Genomic DNA, 18,434 nt, shown 5'->3' with positions numbered 1-18,434 from the left:
CTACTACCTCAGGGACTTAAGGGGGAGAGCCTGCTTGAGTCGGTCCCTAGAGATTGGGAACAGTTCCAAAGGTGTCAGCAGGACAACGCATCCATCTTTCCCCGCTCTAAGGTGACCTCCTGCATCATGAGGGCCCCCCCTTCATAATGAGGACCTTCAATCAGATTCAGGTAATATTTTTTTATTTATGTAGCTTACTTCGTAAAGACCATCCTTAACATTCCTGATCATCTGCATAGCTGTGAGCTCATTTGACTCCCTTCTCCCCTCAACTACTTCGTCCACACCCACCCAACCCAGGACAGCTGTCTCCATATGTCCCACGGAGGGGTGAGAAAGGATTCAGCTCCTGAACAGGAACAAAGATCCCAAGTCTTGTCTACAGCCATGCCACCCTGAACGTGCCCAATCTCGTCTGATCTCGGAAGCTAAGCAAGGTTGAGCCTGGTTAGTACTTGGATGGGAGACCACCTAAGAATACCAGGTGCTGTAGGTGTTAAAAAAAAAAAAATCCCAAGTCTCCAAGTTGAGCCTCAGGGCAGATGGCCTGGCACCATTATCCCTCATTGACCCCACCTGCTCCTCTGCCCAACCCCCCAAAGAAGATAGATGCCTCCTCTCCCTCCCATCAGATCTCAGAAGGAGAGTCTCCTGGGACAGGAATAAGGCTGATTAAGGAGAGAGCAACACAGGTATGAGTCTTCCAGCCAGGAAATGAGAATTGCTCCTGTAAGCTGGCATGGTGCCTGGCAAAACCAATGTGGCAGCTGCCTCCACCTAAGATGCCTCGGGTGCCACCCCGCCCCCACTCTGATTCTGCAACAGGTAACTTCCTCCTGCCTGGCCCTCTCCTGTGTCTCTAGCATTGCTCTCGGTTGGGAGGGGGCAGCTGGCACCACCTACCTTGCACTTCTCAGACACTCCACCCGGCCTCCTTCCCTGCTCCTGGGAGCCTGCAGGAGGGAAGTTATGTGGGAGCACACGAAAGCTGAAAATGCTCAACCTCGCCTCTCCTTCCCCAAGGTGTGCAAACAGGGCTTGCACCTGGACAAGCATCTGGGCAGGAAGATGGGGCTTAGGGTGGGCAGAGAGGGGCACATGAGCCTCTACGGGAAAGCACAGGGAAAAGGGTGATGTGGAAATTATGGCTGGACACTCCAAACTGCTCTCTCTGCCACCTCGAATCCCCCACCCCAGATCCTAAAGAAAGTTCCCTGCTAGGAGGGCTATTGTCAGGCCAGTGCATTTCATGAGGCCCTTCTGGACCATCCAAACTCCACCAAGGGAGTCATGGGGTTGCGGTTGGCTCTGTTCTGAGGAGAGTGAGTAGGGGCAGTGACCTGGCATCTGGGGCAAAAGTGGGTGTGGGTGGGGGCGCTGACGAGGTGGGTGTTTCCCTTTGCTTTGAGCCTGCATCCTTCTGGCCACAGCCAGTTTCCTCACTCTCCCACGCCCCTCCCACCTTATAGGAGAGGAGTAAATGGCAGTAAGTTTCAAAAGACCCTCCTTCATTCCCCGCGGTCCCACCTCCCCTGCTTGTTATTGTAATGAATGCTAATGACACTCAATAATTGATGCCCTCATTAGCACATCAAACCCACCTTCTGAAGAATGGAGAGAGAAAATGGAAGGGGGCGGTTCTCTGGGGTCCTGACCAGAGCCAGCTCCCTCCAAAGAGATTCTTCCTGGAAAGGGAGGGACCCTGTAGAGGCACTTGCTGGGAGAAGCAGAGATGTCCGCCTCTGATGGGGAATTATCTAAGCACAAGGCTCTGTCTTCCCTGTCACAGGGCAAGCAAGGTCCTAGCTCTCTCATCAGACTGGGAGTAGCAAGTCGTCTTCCTTAACTAGGGGTCCCCTTCAGAGCAGGGCGGTGGTTCTTAAAATGAAGTGAGAATCAGAGTCACCTAGAGGGCCTGTTAAAACAGGAGCTGCTGGCCCCAAAGTTTCTGATTCTATGAGTTTGAGAGGCCTAAGAATCTGCATTTCCAACAAGTTCCCAAGTGCTGCTGCTCCTGCTGTTAACCACACTTTGAGACTGCGTGGGCTAGAGACTGTCATCTTGCTTTCCCATATTAAGGCTTTGTCTGCCAATGTGGCTCAGCTGGCAAGTCACTGAAGGGCCTGGCCCACAGGGAGTATCTCAGAGAACTTTGTGGCACAGATGAATATGCCTCTCCTCTCCTTTCCTCAAACCACCACCAAGGCCAGTTCTGCTACCATAAGTGCCCCAGGTGACTTCTTTCTCCCCAGACCTTGATCTTATATCCTGAGAGACAGAAATGACCAGAAACGGTTCTCCCGATCCCCAACTGCGTGTCACCATGCTCCGGCATACTAGTGGGCCTCCCTTCCTGGGAGGAGGAGGTAATAAAGATGAGGGAGAGGCTTCCCCGCACCTCACCTCACCTCACTTTGGGGTGACCTACGGGCCTAAGTGGAGAGAGGGGCTCATGGATAGTCTGTGAACATGCAAGCAGCTCCCTACTTCCTTCCCACTCAGTCCCCTAGACGTGCCTTTGGTGAGTGAACTGCAACCTTAGTGTTGGGGTGAGGGTAGAGGGAGGGGGGACTGGAGCACGAATGTAGAGATAGAAAGGGAGGAGAGAGGAGGGCAGACAAAAAAAATAAAAAAGGAGAGAAAAGAAGAGGGGAGGGCGGGGTGATGGGAGGAAGGGAGGCCGGTGAGAAGCCCAGGAAAGAAAGAAAAGAGAGAAGAAAAATGAAGAGAGGCGACCAGAGCGAGGAAGAGGTGGGGAAAGGCAGTCTGTATGTCTCCTTGAGAGGATATATTGTGAGCCGCTGGGGCCCTAGTGCACCACAAGCCCCACTCTTGCAGGACCACATCCAGCTTGGCTTTGAGGCTCCAGATTTCGCCATCTGATCCACATGCCTGGTGAAAAAGGGAACACGCACGCTCACCGCAACATATATGCTACCACCAAGACACACACACACACACACACACACACACACACACACTCTGCAGCTCCAGCCAGCAGCCTTCCTAAGCCTGCCAACTGGGCTTATAAGCTTATGGTGAGTGTAGGGGGAACAGAGCAGGTATCATCCTGATCTATTTTACCCGTGCTAGCACCTGATCACCATCTCCTTGCCTTCCAAGGTTACCACAATCATCCGTTTATTAATGGAAGTAAGTGGAACCCTCATACACTGCTGGTGGGAATATGAAATGGCTCAACAACTATGGGAAACAGTTTGGCAGTTTCTCAAAAAGTTAAACATAGAATTACTCTATGACCCAACAGCTTAGATGTTCTTCAGTGGATGAATGGCTAAACAACCTGTGATATGGCCATAGAGTAGAATATTATTCATCCATATAAAGGAATGAAGTACTAATACACACTTCGACGTGGATGAACCTCAAAAACGTTACGTAAGTGAAAGAAGCCAGACACGAAAGGTCACATATTGTATAATTCCATTTATATGAAAGAGTCAGAGTAGGTAAACCCATAAAGATTTGCCGGAGGTGGGGGAAATGGGGAGGGAGCAACTGTTTAATGCATATGGGGTTTCCTTTTGGGGTGATGAAAATGATTTGGAACTAGATAGATTTGGTGGTTGCACAACATGGTGAATGCACTAAATGCCACCAAGTTTACTTTAATTCTATGTTATGTGAATTTCACCTCAATAAAAAAAAAATAATGATGAAAGTTGGAGTTTTCCAGAGAATTTATCAAATCAACCACAGATTTCAGAGTCTACCTTCTTTGGAAATGGGAGCTTGTGCCCACATGAGTCACGGCCTTTCTTGATGCCTTGAGGTACCAGGCATCTGCACTGAAGGCTGGGAAGACGCTCGCAGGACCCCAGAAAGCTGTTTTCTGAACCCAGACTGCATCCCAGCAGCCTCTTCCTCTGCCTGGCTCCTACCCCAAGGGATGCTCCCTTTCGAGTTCCTCCTTCCCAAGCAGGCAGCAGATATCCAATCTACTGCCCAGGAGCTTAGTTCCCCATCTTCAGCTAACATCCTGCCATCTGCCCCAGCAGCAGGCCTACCCTTCCCTAATCTTGCTCCAAACACAGCTTTAAAAAGCCTTCTGGTTTTCTTTCCCAATAATTATTTTAATAACCCCTAAGTGGACCCCGCGCTCTATGGAATCTCTTACTCTCTCTAATCCCCTTTCCTGTCCTAGGCCCTAGGCTAGCTGCTCTGGGCCTGCGTGGGGTGGAGGGGAGGTCCCAGGATTAAACAGGCACATTTGCTGCTCTCCACTGCTTTAAAGCCCCACTAGATCCTTCTACTCAAAGACCTTCAATGACCACTCCCTACAGCAGGACATGTGTCCCTTAGGGACCTTGAATCCTCTGAGGGCCTGACAAAAGCTTTGCATCCTCTCCTTAGACTAATGAATATACATGCCCATCCACAAGGAATGTGTGGGCCTCCCTGATCTCTGCAGCCCATCTAAGGACCCCTAGAGCTACTCAAAGTGTGGAAAGTCAGTTTCCCCACTACTGCCTCTGTCCCCAGCCACCCAGGTCCAGCCCCAAAAGAAAACACCATTCCCAGGTTTTTGGGTCTTTTGGGGCTTGGCCCTGTGTTCACGAGCAATTTATGTTCTCTTACTCAAACAGCAAGGTATGATACACACTCCACAATATGAACTGGAGATTGTTCTGCCTTATCACATAGGAAGGTGCTCTATTGGTGGATATTTAGGCTGTGTCCAGGGCAAGATAAGCCCAGTAGTTACTTTATTTCACACAATGTGATCATATCTGTAGAATAAATTCCTAGGAGTGAAATAGCTAGATAAAAAGTATATGCATAATAAGTGTTTTAAATATGAACCATTTTTCCCGGTTTTGCCCTGATTAGTGAATCCATAACAACCATTTTTTTCCAGTTTGGCCACTAATTTCCTTTGTGGTATGCCAGCTGGAGAAACTAAGGCAGAGACTGACCGCCTCCCACTGAAAGAATCAAAAATTGAGTGAGGGACCTGAAAGCAGAAAGAAACCCAGCTTCATCAGTTAGAAGAATGCTCCAAGGATCCTGCCCACCTTGAGAGACAGAGGGAAGGAAGGAATGTTTAGCTTGAAAAGGGAGAAACTACAATAATGATGACCTCGTGTGTAAAGGAGGAGAGAAGCCAGAGAACACCATCAAGGGCTCCACGGCAGCAAGAGAGGCTGAAGTTGACTCCAAGTGTGAACTTCCTGCCAATGCAGGAGGGACAATGATGGCCTGGCACCAGGGGAGGACTGTGGGTGACTCCCTACTCAGAGATTATTAAACTAGGATTAAAGGTGGAGGCCTTGCCAGGCCTGCTGGGAGCAGAGGGCCGGAGCCGGTGACCACTTAAGCTCCTGTGTGAAGGCACAGCTTAGCCGAGGTGAAAAGGCTGAGAACTGGATTAATAAGGCAGAGCTCAGAGCTTTATAGTCTTCAAAGCAATCCCATAATCAAGCCTTTGAGGAGAGCAAACAAGGATTATGAGCAGCCCATTTTGCTGATGAGAAAACTGAAGCCCAGAGAAGTTAAGAAACTTGGCCGAGGCTTCACAGCTGAACCAGGAGCCTTCACCCCCCAAATCCAGGGAGATGGCCTTCGATGTCCTGCCTCCTGGGGCTGGAAGCTTCCCAAGATAGGACGTAGGCCTCTGTCCTTGGTTCCTCCACCAACATCCATAGGCTCTCTATCCCCCATTCTTCCATGCTCCCCTCCCCACCAACACCCCAAGAACACAGCCCCAGAACAGGGTGGAGACTGTAAGGGAGAGGCTGCAAGTCCCTCTCCTGTCTAACTACTGAGCCAAAGGAGGAAGAAGGAGGTGGGAACAGGTCCCAAACTCCCATCTCACTTGTCCTCACCCATCTCAGGCTCAGACTCTCGTGATAGGAAAATAGGCCGGTTTGGAATATGTCACGGATATTTTCGACATCCCCATCTGTACTATAGCTTTGCACACTGCCAAGTGGGGCGGAGCCAAAGACTTCCTGCCGGAGATGGGTACACCTGATACCTCTGGGGTTCAGAGCCCAGTTGGTGGCTGGAAACATGCGCAGGGAACTCTGGGGGGCACTGAGCAAGTGTGCAGCAGCCTGGGCAGGAGACCAGCAGGGTCTGCCCTGTTCTCGGAAGAGCAGGAGCAGAATAGCTTTGACACCAGCCGATCTACTAACCTGGGGATGGAACATTAAGGAATGAACAATTAGTCTTGCGGGGAAAGGGATCTGGGAAAGCTTTATGGGAGAGGTGACTGACATTTGAATTAGGCCTTAAAAGGGGAGCAGGACTTTGCTGGGTGAAGAAGATGGGGTAGGGTGTTCCCAGCCAAGGCTTATGCTTGAAGTGTACTGCAACCAGTGTGCTGGCAGGGTAGAGGGCTGACCAGGGAGGGGCAGTACGACAGACTGGGCAGGGGTGGGCCAGTACTGGCAAAAGAGCTGTTAATGGTGAATGCCCAGCTATAAAGCTTGGGGTGCAGGTGCCCATGGAGGTTAAGTGTCACGATTCAGAAAGAACATATAGCTGTGGGCAGTCAGGAGCCACCCTGAGAGGGGTGGGGGTGAGTGAAAGCTCTCTTCCAGCTGCCAGCCACTCTGACCACAACCATTTCCAGTTTGCTGGCAGGGGCACCTCTCCTGATTGGCGGAGGGAAGTCCAACGTGAGAAATGAATTCTTTGCAGAGGTGTTAGAGACTTGCCAGCTTAAAGGGGCCAAGGGCAGGGTGGGGTTGCATATGAAGAGACTCTTTTGGAAAGGTGGATAGAGGAGACACCTGGACACTGTCTTTATTAAGTACCTCCTATGGGCACTTTGCAACATGGCCTCCCTTAATCCTTATAACAAGCCCAAGATGTAAGTATGCTTTTCGACATGGAAAGTGAAATTTAAGCTGCAGTACTAAAGAAGTAAAGGAAAGTGTAAGTCCCTTCCCTAAAGTCCCACAGCTTGTAAGTCAAATAAGAATTCAGTTCTGTCTGTCCCCAGAACCTACCACCTTCATCTCTCCCCACCTCCCAGATAAGAGCCAAGGCTCCCTCCCAAAGAAATGACTTCCAAGTGTGAACCCCAACCTTCACCCCTCTCTCACAGTCTCCACAGCCCTGGACCAGGCCTCCAGGGCCCCATAGCACCCCCAAGAGACAGCTACTCTCGGATGAGAAAATGGGGATTCAGAGAAGTTAAGTGACGTACCCAAGGACATGAAGCTAATTAGTGACAGAAGCAGGATTGAGATCCAGATACCTTCTCATACCTAATCACTCTGCCTTATTCCTCACTAAGCACTTAGCTGCTTTAATGCCCAGTCTCTTCATCATAAAATAGGGCTCGGAGGATTAGTGAGAGAGTGCACAGTTATAAGCCACTTGGTACAGTGCCTGATATTCACTCAACATTTAACAAGTATTTATTGAGCACCTACTATGAACAGGACCCTTTTCTAGGTGCTGGGAGGTAATAGGAAACAGAAATCAGTCCCTGCTCTCCTGAAGTTTAGACTAAGATGAGGATCGAGAGGAGAGAAAGTGCTCCATAACTGAACCTATTAAGTCCTACTTATTGGCTGTAGGAGCTTGGACAAGTCATTCTAGGGTTCTCTGCTCCTGAATCTAGAAAACAGGAAGAATGCAGAGGGAAGATGCTTTGCATGGAGAAGCTAGCCATGTATTCCATCACTGCCAGCCTCCCAAGGAAATAGCCCCTGTTCCAACCCCTGTGAGACCATCAAGTCCCCTTCTTCTCCTACCATGCCTGGCCCAGGTTGCACCAACAGCCTGGAGTGGATGATGACAAGCTCATGCTTTGCCTCCTGCTCCCTTTCTGCTCAGGACAGACAGCCTTTGCTCCTTGTCCTGTTGCAGACTGCCAGCTGCCCAACTCCCCAACCGGGTCTAGCCCTGAATCTGATGCAAGAACCTTGGGGGTTGTAAGACCCTGGGGTCCAGGGAATGCCTCTGAGGCCAGACACAGGCCCGGGGAATAGAGCCCCAGCTCTCTACTTTCAAGGGTTGGGCTTCTGGTCGAAATTAGGGAGATCCTCCTAGAAGGACAGAGAAATCAGAGTCTAGTCCAAGGAACACAAAATAATCATAGTCGGGGCCATTCTTAAGCACTTAGAACATTATTTTTTTTTATTTAATCTTCTAAATATGTGAAAACTCCATTTTAAAATTGATAAAACTGAGGCTCTGAAGAGTGAAGTGAGTTGTCCAAGGAATCCAGCGCCGCTGCTGTCCTCTGCTTCTGGGCGCTGGCCGTGCTTGGTGCTGCAGTCCCTGGGCTGTGGGTCAGGCTGGCCTCCAATCTCCAAGGGCACCCAGAGGTAAGGGAGCCAGGACCCAAGATTTGGCGAGAATGAGTCTTGCACCTCCCTTGGGTCATCACTTTCCTTGTCATCCGTTTCTCAGGGCAAGAGTCCACTCTACCTCACCCCAACCTCAGGGTCAAGAAGTGGGATCAGAATCTTGCTAGCTCTCCACTGCTGCTTCCAGAACATCACTCTGTCACTTTCTTGCAAAAGCTCCTGCAATATCTACCTGTGCCGTCCTCTACGCCCCTTATTAGTGTTGTCCACTGACCTCCCAGCACCACTTCTCATCTGCTGAAGTCTTTTGGCATCCCCATTCCTAGTGCATTCTGGGTAACTCTAAAGTCCCAGCCTCCCTGTTCTACAACTTCACATGTCTAATCACTTTCTCCTCTGCCCACATCTTTGTTTCATTGCTGGACGTTGTCACCAGCTATAAATGCTCACATTTCCTTCTCTGACCTCACCTTCCACTCCTTTTGTTCAACTCTTCCTCAAACAAGTGTTCTTCAATTCCCTGTCAGCTGACCCTGACATATTTTTCCCATCCATCAGCTCCCTACTGTTTTCACTCTCTTCCTTTTTCAGCCCAATGTCTCTGCTTATCAGATCATCTTAACTCCCTATTCTCTGTCTTTTGCAGTTACACTTACCTGGCAAAACCCTAACACTGGACTTCTGGCTCAAGAAGCCTACCTTAGCACATATGTTTACCACTCTATCCTTGAAAATCCCTTTGAAATGACAGAGAAAAAATATACTGGAGTTTTAAAGCAGATTAGATTGTACTGATGGCAAAACCCAACAGAGAAAAGAAATCCAGGATCCCATAGAAGGAGCCACTAAAAGTGAATTTTCCTGAAAGGACCTTGGATTTCCGTGCTAACATCAGGAATAAGGCAAAGATGTCACTCTCATCATCCCTCTTCAACATGTACTAGAGCTTCTAGCCAGTGAGCCAAGGCAGAGGGAAAGGGCATCCATAATTGAAAAGAAAAGGTACAATTGTCTTTATTTGCATATGTCATGAATTTCTATGTAGAAATATGATGAAATCTTTAAAAAATAGCTAGAACTAATGGGTGCATTTAGCAAGATTGTAAGATATTAGATCAATATACAAAATCAATTATATTTCTATATATTAGCAAAGAACAACTGGAAATTGAAAATTTTAAAAATAATACATGCACAGTAGCATCAAAAAAAAAAAAATGAACTACTGAAGGATAGATCTGACAAAAGATATACAAGACCTGTACACTGGAAACTAAAAAAACACTGCTTAGAGAAATTAGACTCAATAAATGAGGAGATATACCATGCTCATGGATCAGAAGACTCAATACTGTTAAGATGTCAATTCTCCCTAAATTGATCTATAAATTCAGCACAATCCTAGTCAAATTCACGGCACCTTTTTTTTATATAGAAATCGAAAAGCTGATTCTAAAATTCTTAATGAAAATACAATGTATTTAGAATAGTCAAAACAACTTTGAAAAAGAAGGGAGGGGTGGAATTGAGGGGCCCTTTGCCCAAGCTGGCAGTAGGAGGCTGCACAATGCCTATAGTTACTGTAAAAGACTGGAACCAGCAGGCGTCCGTCAGAGCTCTGGCAGCCTGCCTCAAAAAGTCCCAGAAGCTGAAAGTTCCTGAATGGGTGGACACTGTCAAGCTAGTCAAGCATAAAGAGCTTGCTTCCTACAATGAGAACTGGTTTTGCACTTGAGCTGCTTCCACAGTGAGGCACCCATGCCTCCCAGGCTGTGCTAGATTGGCTCCATGACCAAGATCTATGGAAGCCATCAGAGAAATAGCATCATGCCCAGCCACTTCAGCCGAAGTTTTAACAGTGTGGCCCACTGGGTCCTCCAGGCCCTGGAAGGGCTGAATCTGATGGGTAAGGGCCAAGATAGGGGCCGCAACACTTCAGGGACAGAAGTGTCTGGACAGAATCACCAGACATGTGGTAATTGCCAATAAGAAACATTAGAACAAGTGCTGGGTTAATAAAATGTTTCATTCATTTAAAAAATAAAGAGAAGGAAAGAAAGAAAGAGAGAGAGAGAGAAAGACAGAAAGACAGAAAGAAAGGAAAGAAAGAAAGGGAAGGAAGGAAGAAGGAAGGAAGGAAGAAAGGAAGGAAGGAAGGAAGGAAGGAAGGAAGGGATGAAGGAAGGAAGGAAGGAAGGAAGGAAGGAAGGAAGGAAGGAAGGAAGGAAGAAAGAAAGAAAGAAAGAAAGAAAGAAAGAAAGAAAGAAAGAAAGAAAGAAAGAAAGAAAGAAAGAAAGAAAGAGTTTGGAAGATTTATACTTTCCAATTTTAAGATTATTAGAAAGCTACAGTAATCAAGACAGTGTGTCAAGGTGGAAAAAAAATGGCGTAGATGATAGAGGCTCTGTTCATCCCTCTGACAACCAAATTCAAGTTGTGACAGAAACAAGGAGCAAACAGCAAGGAAAAATCACCTGGGATCTAAATGAACAAGCCATACAACTAGGGAGAAACCTAAGAAATCACCCTGCAATGGCAGAAAGTAGGATGGGGTGAAGACTCGAGGCTGTCTGGTCCTGAGCAGCTGAGTGGGACAATGTAAATACAAGCAACTAACTGTCTATTTCAATAAAGATGAAAAAAATACAAAAAAGAAGTGCTGTGTTGGCATCTTGATAGACAAACAGACCAAGGGAAGAGAATAGTAAGTCTGTAAATAGACCCACATATATATAGTCAATTGATTTTCAACAAAGATTCAAAGTCAGTCAAGTGAAAAAAGGATAGTCTTTTCAATAAATTGTCCTGGAACAAATAAACATCCATATATAAAATAAAATACCTCACACCATATATAAAAATAATTCAAAGTGGATCCTAGACCTAAACATAAGCCTAAAAGTATAAAATTCCTAGAAGAAAACATAGGATAAAATCTTTGTGGCCTTGGGTTAGGCAAAGATTTCTTAGATACAATATCTTAAAAGAAAAAATTGAAAAATTAGACTTTATTAAAATTAAGGAGTTCTGCTATTTGAAAGATATTGTTAAAGGAATAAAAAGACAAGCTACAGACTAGGAGAGAGTATATACAAAGCATATATGTGATAAAGAACTTTTATCCGGAATATATAAAGAATACTCGAAACTCAATAATAAGAAAACAAACAACCTAATTTTCAAAATGGGCAAAAGATTTGAACAGATACTTCAACAAAGGAGATATACAGATGGCAAATAAGCACAGGGAAGATGCTCGTTATCAGTCATTAGAGAAATGCAAATTAAAACCACAATTAGATATCATTATTAGAATAGCAAACATTTTTTTTAATGACAATACCAAGTGTTCGTGAAAATATGGGACAAATGGAACTCTCATATACTGCTAGTGGAAATGTAAAATAGTACAGCCACTTTGAAAATCGGTTCATGGGGCAGGGGGAAGGTAGACGTAGTAAAAGGGGTCAAATATGTGGTGACAGAAAGAAATCTAACTATGGGAGGTAAATGTACAGTGTAACTATATATATGCCTTACTGTTAAAATGAAACTTACCAGATTTCATTAACTAATGTCATCATAAAAATAAATAAATAAATAAATTTAAAAAAATAAGGTCGATTTTATTTGAAAGGGAAAAAAAAGAAAATCAGTTCGCCAATGCCTTTAAATGTTAAACAGACACCTACCCTATGACCACTAATTCCACTTGAGTTATTATTTACCCAAGAGAAATGAAAGCACATAACTATACAAAGACTTGTATATAAATATTCATAGCAGTTTTTTTTATAATAGCCAAGAACCAGAAACCCAAATGTCTTTCAACAATAAATGAACAGATTATAATATATCCATATAATAGAGTCCTATTTAGCAATAAAAAACGATGAGCTATTGATCCACACAACACAGATGAATCTCCAAATGATTATACTTAGTGAAATAAGGCAGACAGAAAAAGTATACATTGAATGTTTCCATATATGTGTAAAATCTAGAAAATGCAATCTAATTCATAGTGACAGATGACACATCAGTAGTTGCTTAGAGATGAAGGAAGAGAGTAGAGAAGGGCAAAAGCAGGAAATTTAAAAAGGACGCAAGGAAACTTTGGGGGGTGATGGATATGCTCATTACCTTGACATAGTGATGGTTTCACAAGTGTACACATATGTGAAAACTTATCAAATTATACATTTTAAATGCGTTTTGTTTATTGTATTGTCAATTATTCTTCAATAAAGCTATTAAAAGGTAAATAAAAAGCAATAATCAAATAAAACGAAAGAGTTAATCTGAAAAAATGGGATATAGAAATTGGAAAAAAAAGCTAAATCATCACTTCATGCAGATTACACTATTATCTACTTAGCAAAGTCAAAGATGCAACTGAAGCCTTGTAGATCTTATCAGGAAGTTCAGTAAAATAGCCAGTTAAAAGAAAAATAAAGATAAATCAATGGCTTTCTTTTTTTACCAACAAAACTAATTTTAAAACATTTGAAAATGATTTAATTCATAACAGCAATTAAAGCTACAAACTACATAGGAATAAATTTTACTGAGGACATACGAGAAGACCTGAATAAATGGAGAAATGTGTGCCATTTCCTCACAATGAAAAAATACCTCGGTAAGGCTGTTAATTCTCTCTAAATTACTCTACAAATCCAACGCAACTTCAGTTTAAAATTCCAATGGAATTCTTTAACCGAAATTAGAAAATATAATTCTAAAATTCACCTCGAAGAATAAATGAGTACCAAATGAAAAAAATCATTTAAAACATGAAAATAGGCTGGATGGGAATTGTTTGTATTACCACTAATCCAAATGCACTATAAAAAAGTACTACAGTAAGAATAGGATTTCTCTTCACACATAGTAGGTACTTCACAAATATTTGTAGAATGAACAAGTAAATGAATAGACAAACATATCAATAGAACAAATAGTCCAAAGGCGGGCTCAAAACTTTTTCAAATAGTAAATATTGTAACATAAAGATTTTTCATTTGTTAAATACAGCCTTGATGTCCATGAGGACCTCAAAGTCAACATGCCCCAGTTGACTTAACCACCTTTCTCCCTGCTCTGAACCCCCTTTCCCTATTCATGCTCCTCTTCCTGCTTCCCAGTTCCACACAATCACCCAAACAGGACAAGTAGTCACCGTGTGAATCTCTTTCTCCCCCTTGCTCTCTCATTCAGTTTTACCTTCTAAGATATCTCTCAGTCTCATCTTACTCCACCTGGGAATTTAGCACATGATTAAAAACAGCATTCCGAACTAGCAAGGAAAGGAGACAGTGCTGGAACAAGTAGCTATCTAATTATGAAAAATATGTACTTAAGTTAAATCCATACATAAAAAGGAATTCCAAATGAATTAAATATCTAAGTATAAAGAGTTAAACGATAAAAGCACCAGAAAGAAGTATATGAGGATGCTTTTTATAATTTAAGATGGAACTTTTATGATACTTGAGAGTCATAAACCACAAAGAAAAAGATCAACAGATTTGATTACAGTGAAAAGCACCACAAAGTTAAAAATTGAATGCTAGACTGGGAGTATTGGCAACATTTGAGACATAGATGAGGGTAATTACTATTTCTAATACACAACACGCACCTACAAGTCAGTAAATAAAAGTTAGAAAATCCATTTTTTAAAAAAGCAAAAATAAGAAGAAGAAAATTTATGGAATAAATACAAAAACTAATGCTCACACTCACCAGGGTCAGGGAAATGCAAATCAAAACTATAATGAGATACCACTTTTGTCTACTAAATTGGCGGGGAGGGGGGAATATAAAACAATTGATAATGTCAGTGTTCACATGAGTGTGAATAAAAGAGAATTTTAATACATTGTTGGTGAAAGTACAAAGTGGTACAACAGTTTGGGAAGTAATTTATCAGAACTGATCAAAATATTAAACAAACCCTTTGAGAAAGTCACTCCACTTTGAATAGAATTCTGTTGTTTCAGTTTGCCCAGCATCCAGTACCCCTTATTATAGCAACAGGCCTCCCCTGACCCCATATTCTCTGGAGAATCACTCCCCTCCTGCTCTCTAGCATGTAGTTTGATGGGACTGGCCCCATCTCCCAGTTCCAGGGTTGAGGCATGTGACTTAGGCTTAACCAATCAGTGTATTCCATCTTCCCTCAGGCAAGGTGATTGGTTTAGGGCAGGCATTGTGATCTAAATGAGGGTCGAATTAGAGACCACCCTGTGACTTTTCCAATTTCCCAGAAAAGAAGAAGAGATGGAGAGTGCCTGGAACTTCTATGGCCGTCCTGACTTAACAAAAACAGCTGATCTGAGAATGAAGCCAAAACAAAGGAAATCAAAAAGGTACTGGTGAGAGATTTATGAAGACAAAGTTTGGGCGCCTGGACCCAGCTGTGCCTGAAGTCAGCTGCCTCTAGAAACTTAGTTACATGAGCCAATAGAGCCCTTCCTCCCCTCTTTTTTTTTTTACTAAAGCTACTTTGAATTACATTTCTGTCACTTGCAAATGAGAACAATCCTAATATTTAATCTATGCTTAAAAATATTTACTCAACTGTTGTAGAGGGGGGAAAAGTTTCAGAAAACTATATATAAATGTTATTCTATTTTTAATTTTAAAATATATGTCTATGCATATAAAAAAGTCTAGAAGGACACATACATACACACTATTAGCACTCTCTAAGGGAGTGGCAATGAAAGCCTAGAGAATACACTTTTAACTCTATACATGTTGCCTATGATTTGAATTTTTTCCAAAGAGCTTCCAGTCATTCGATCAACAAATATTTATTAAGCACTTATTCTGGCCAATCATAATGTTCTAGGCTGGAGGCATAGCACTAAACAAAACAAACAAAACCCCTGCTTTCATGGTAGGGAGAGACATCATTATGGGGTTTTTTTCAGTAATATCTTTAAAATGAATTAATCCACCTCTGCTTTCACTGCGCCAAATCCAGTATCATCCGAGTATCACTAGGTAAAAGCACACAAATGAGAGGATGAGGACCAAAGAAAATGGTGGTTCCTAATGTTATATGGAGCCTGAACATGGCTGACAATGGTACTGTTTCTGTGGTTAACTTCCTCTCTTGCATCTTAAACAACAGCTTCCAACGTCTCCCATTCTTGTTCCTTAAACTGCTGAAAAGAGTGATTTTGGTTGTCATTCAGACAGTTCATCAATAATCTGTGTCCCTTCCTTCCCATCATATGCTAAGATTTTATTTTCCTGAGCCTTGAAGTTCAGCATGGCCATGAGGCTTGCTTTGGCTAATGAAAGGTGGACGGAAACGATGTGTTACTTCCAAGTGGACACTTTTAAGAAATGGTGCACAATTTGGCACGTTCCACTCCCCCTGCCACAACAACCATCAATGATCTAACTGGTAGAGGTCCCATCCAGCCTGGGTCCTGAGTAAGGATGATGTGGAGCAAGCAGAGCCTCATGTCAACCCACGAAGGCCATGTAGCTTGAACAAGGAACAAGCTGTGATGTTATAGTCTGAGTCCTCTGAAAAGCAGTGTTCCACATAAGGTAAAATGTGCAAAAGATTTATTGGGGGAAATTGCTGTGAAAGATAAAGGAGTAGGAGCCAGAGTAGGCATGGCGTGCCTTCAGACCACAATGCCAGTCTAACACTTTGAGAGCAGAGGAGGAATGAAGGAGGATTGGGCAGGAAGCGTCACAGACTGCATAACAGTTCTAAGAAGCATCAGATAGGCTGATAGAGATAGCCCCAAAGCCAAAATTGCCATTAGAAGAGTCCAAAGTCCCACAGGAATGGGCTAGAACAGTACCCCTGCCATGCTCAGCCATTGGCTGGGAGTAGCCCAAGGGACACATGGCCTCAATACAAACACAATGAAGGATTCATAGGGGCAGCAGCTGGGGCTGTCCATCAACTATGCTCCACGTGGCAGGTTTCCTTGAAGGAAATCTGAGCAGCACATTTCAATGACCCCCAGAGTTGCTTTAACCCAGAGGTCAGCAAACTACAGCCCATAGACCAAATCCAACCTGCTGCCTGCTCTTGTAAATATGGCTTCGTTGGAACATAGCCACACCCTTTTATTTACATGTTGTCTCTGGCCGCTTCCGCACTACAAAGGCCAAGTTGTAGTTGTGACAGTAGTTGCAGCCTGCAAAGCCTAAAATATTTACTGGCTGACCCTTTATTGGAAAGTTTGCCAATTCCTTCTTTAACCCACTGTGATTTGAGGGTGGTTTATTGCCATAGCAAAACCTAGCCTATTCTGACTGGTATAGTGGTCTAAATTTGTCTTCTTTCCTCACCTCCCACTCCACAACCTACTGCAGCCTGGTACCACATCTCCCCTTTCCCTCAAGGCGATTCAAACTTCTCTTTCTAAAGCTGTGGCATAACAGTTCTAGTCCTTATGGAATTTGACCTCTCAGCAACATACAACAGTTACCCATTTCCCCCTTCTTAAAATATACTCTCCTCCCAGCTTCTAGGATACTGTACATTCTTGGTTTTCCTCTTATTGCTTCTCTGACACTTTTCAATCTTCTTGGCTCAAATCAACTGTTAAATGTTCCTCAGATTTTTGTTTCAGACCTGCTTCTGTTCTCACTCCCTGACATTCCTATGGCTTTAATTACCACCCATATTCTAACACTTTCCAAATTAATATCTCCAGGTCAAATATCAGCTCCAGTCCTATACAGTCAATTGCATACCAGGCCTCTCTTCACTAGGCTGTAAGCTGGTCGAAAACTGATCTCATCTTTTCTCTTAATCCTGTTTCTCCTCTTGGGTTTTTAAAATAAATGGTAGTAACATGCATTAAGCTGCTTAAACCAGAAATCTGAGTGTCTTCTTTGATTCTTTATTCCCCTTCACCCCACACTCTATATCCAATCACTAAATTTTGTTTTTCTTAAATTCTAAATATCTAATTTGTCCACATCTCTCTATCCTCACTGCCATGAATCTAATCCAAGCTCCATATTTACTCACCTGGACAACAGCTACAACTTCTTAACTGATCTTTCTGTTTCTGTGCAAATGTTCCTTCAACCAAATCTCTACACTTCACTCAGAGACCTTTGCCAATGGGAATATTGGAAGAAAAAGGAAACAAATAGAATATGGTAGATTTAAACCCAAGAATATTAGTATTTCCATGAAATATAAGTGGTCTAAATGCTTCAGTTAAAAGAGAAAGATGTCAGACAATATTAAATAATCCAATCATAGGTTGTTTACAAGAGGCACATTTTAAATAGAAGAACACAGAAAAGTTAAAATTAAAGGATGAAAAAAATACAATGCAAATATTAACCAAAATAAAATTGGTGTAGCTAGATTAGATAAACTTTATGGCAAGAAGTATTACTAAAAACAAAGAGGGACATTTCATGATGATAAAAGAGTTAATCCAACAGAAAGACATAACAGTTCTAAATGTATATGCATCTAATAATATAACCTCGAAATATATAAAGCAAAAACTGACAGAATTAAAAGAGAAATAGACAAATCTCCAATCTTAGATATTCCTAACACATCTCTCTCAGTAACTGATAGAACAAGTAGATTTTTTAAAAAATCAGTAGAGAAATAGGAGATCTGAGCAACATAATTAACAAATTTCCCTAACTTACAATTATAGACTACTATAAAAAACCAGGAGGAAACCAACGACTACAGAAGGCACATTCTTCTCAAGTATCTATTTTGTCACTTAACAAAATTGACCATATGCTGAACCATAAAGCAAGTCTTAACAAATTTCGATTTAAATTATAAAAATCGTGCATAATGTGTTCTCTGGACTCAGTGAAATTGAGCAAGAAATCAGCAACTAAAAGATAACTAAAAACTCCCCCCAAATGTTTAGACATTAAGTAATAAGCCTCTAAATAACCCATGGGACCAAAGAAGAAACAACAATGAAAATTATAAAATATTTTTAACTGAATTATAATGGGATATAGCTAAAGCCAGAGAAATTTATAGACATAAATTCATAGTTTCGAAAGATTAGATACAAATCGATGATTTAAGCATCCATTTAAAGAAGTTTAAAAAAAAAAAAACCAATTAAATCCCCTCTCCCAAAAAAAAGCAGAAGGAAGGAAACATTA

The 18,434-nt window shown here is 42.9% G+C and overlaps 2 pseudogenes; both read left to right on the top strand.

Moving 5' to 3' along the window:
* Positions 1-377: 377 nt before the first annotated feature.
* Positions 378-496, top strand: LOC120611343 (uncharacterized; annotated as a pseudogene).
* Positions 497-9,855: 9,359 nt separating this feature from the next.
* LOC120611312 (40S ribosomal protein S19-like) lies at positions 9,856-10,287 on the top strand (annotated as a pseudogene).
* The last annotated feature ends 8,147 nt before the right edge of the window (positions 10,288-18,434 follow it).

This window comes from Pteropus medius, unplaced genomic scaffold (genome assembly GCF_902729225.1).
Source record: "Pteropus medius unplaced genomic scaffold, Ma_sr-lr_union100, whole genome shotgun sequence".
In the NCBI taxonomy this organism is placed as follows: Eukaryota; Metazoa; Chordata; class Mammalia; order Chiroptera; family Pteropodidae; genus Pteropus; species Pteropus medius.
This window is presented reverse-complemented; position numbering and strand designations above follow the sequence as displayed.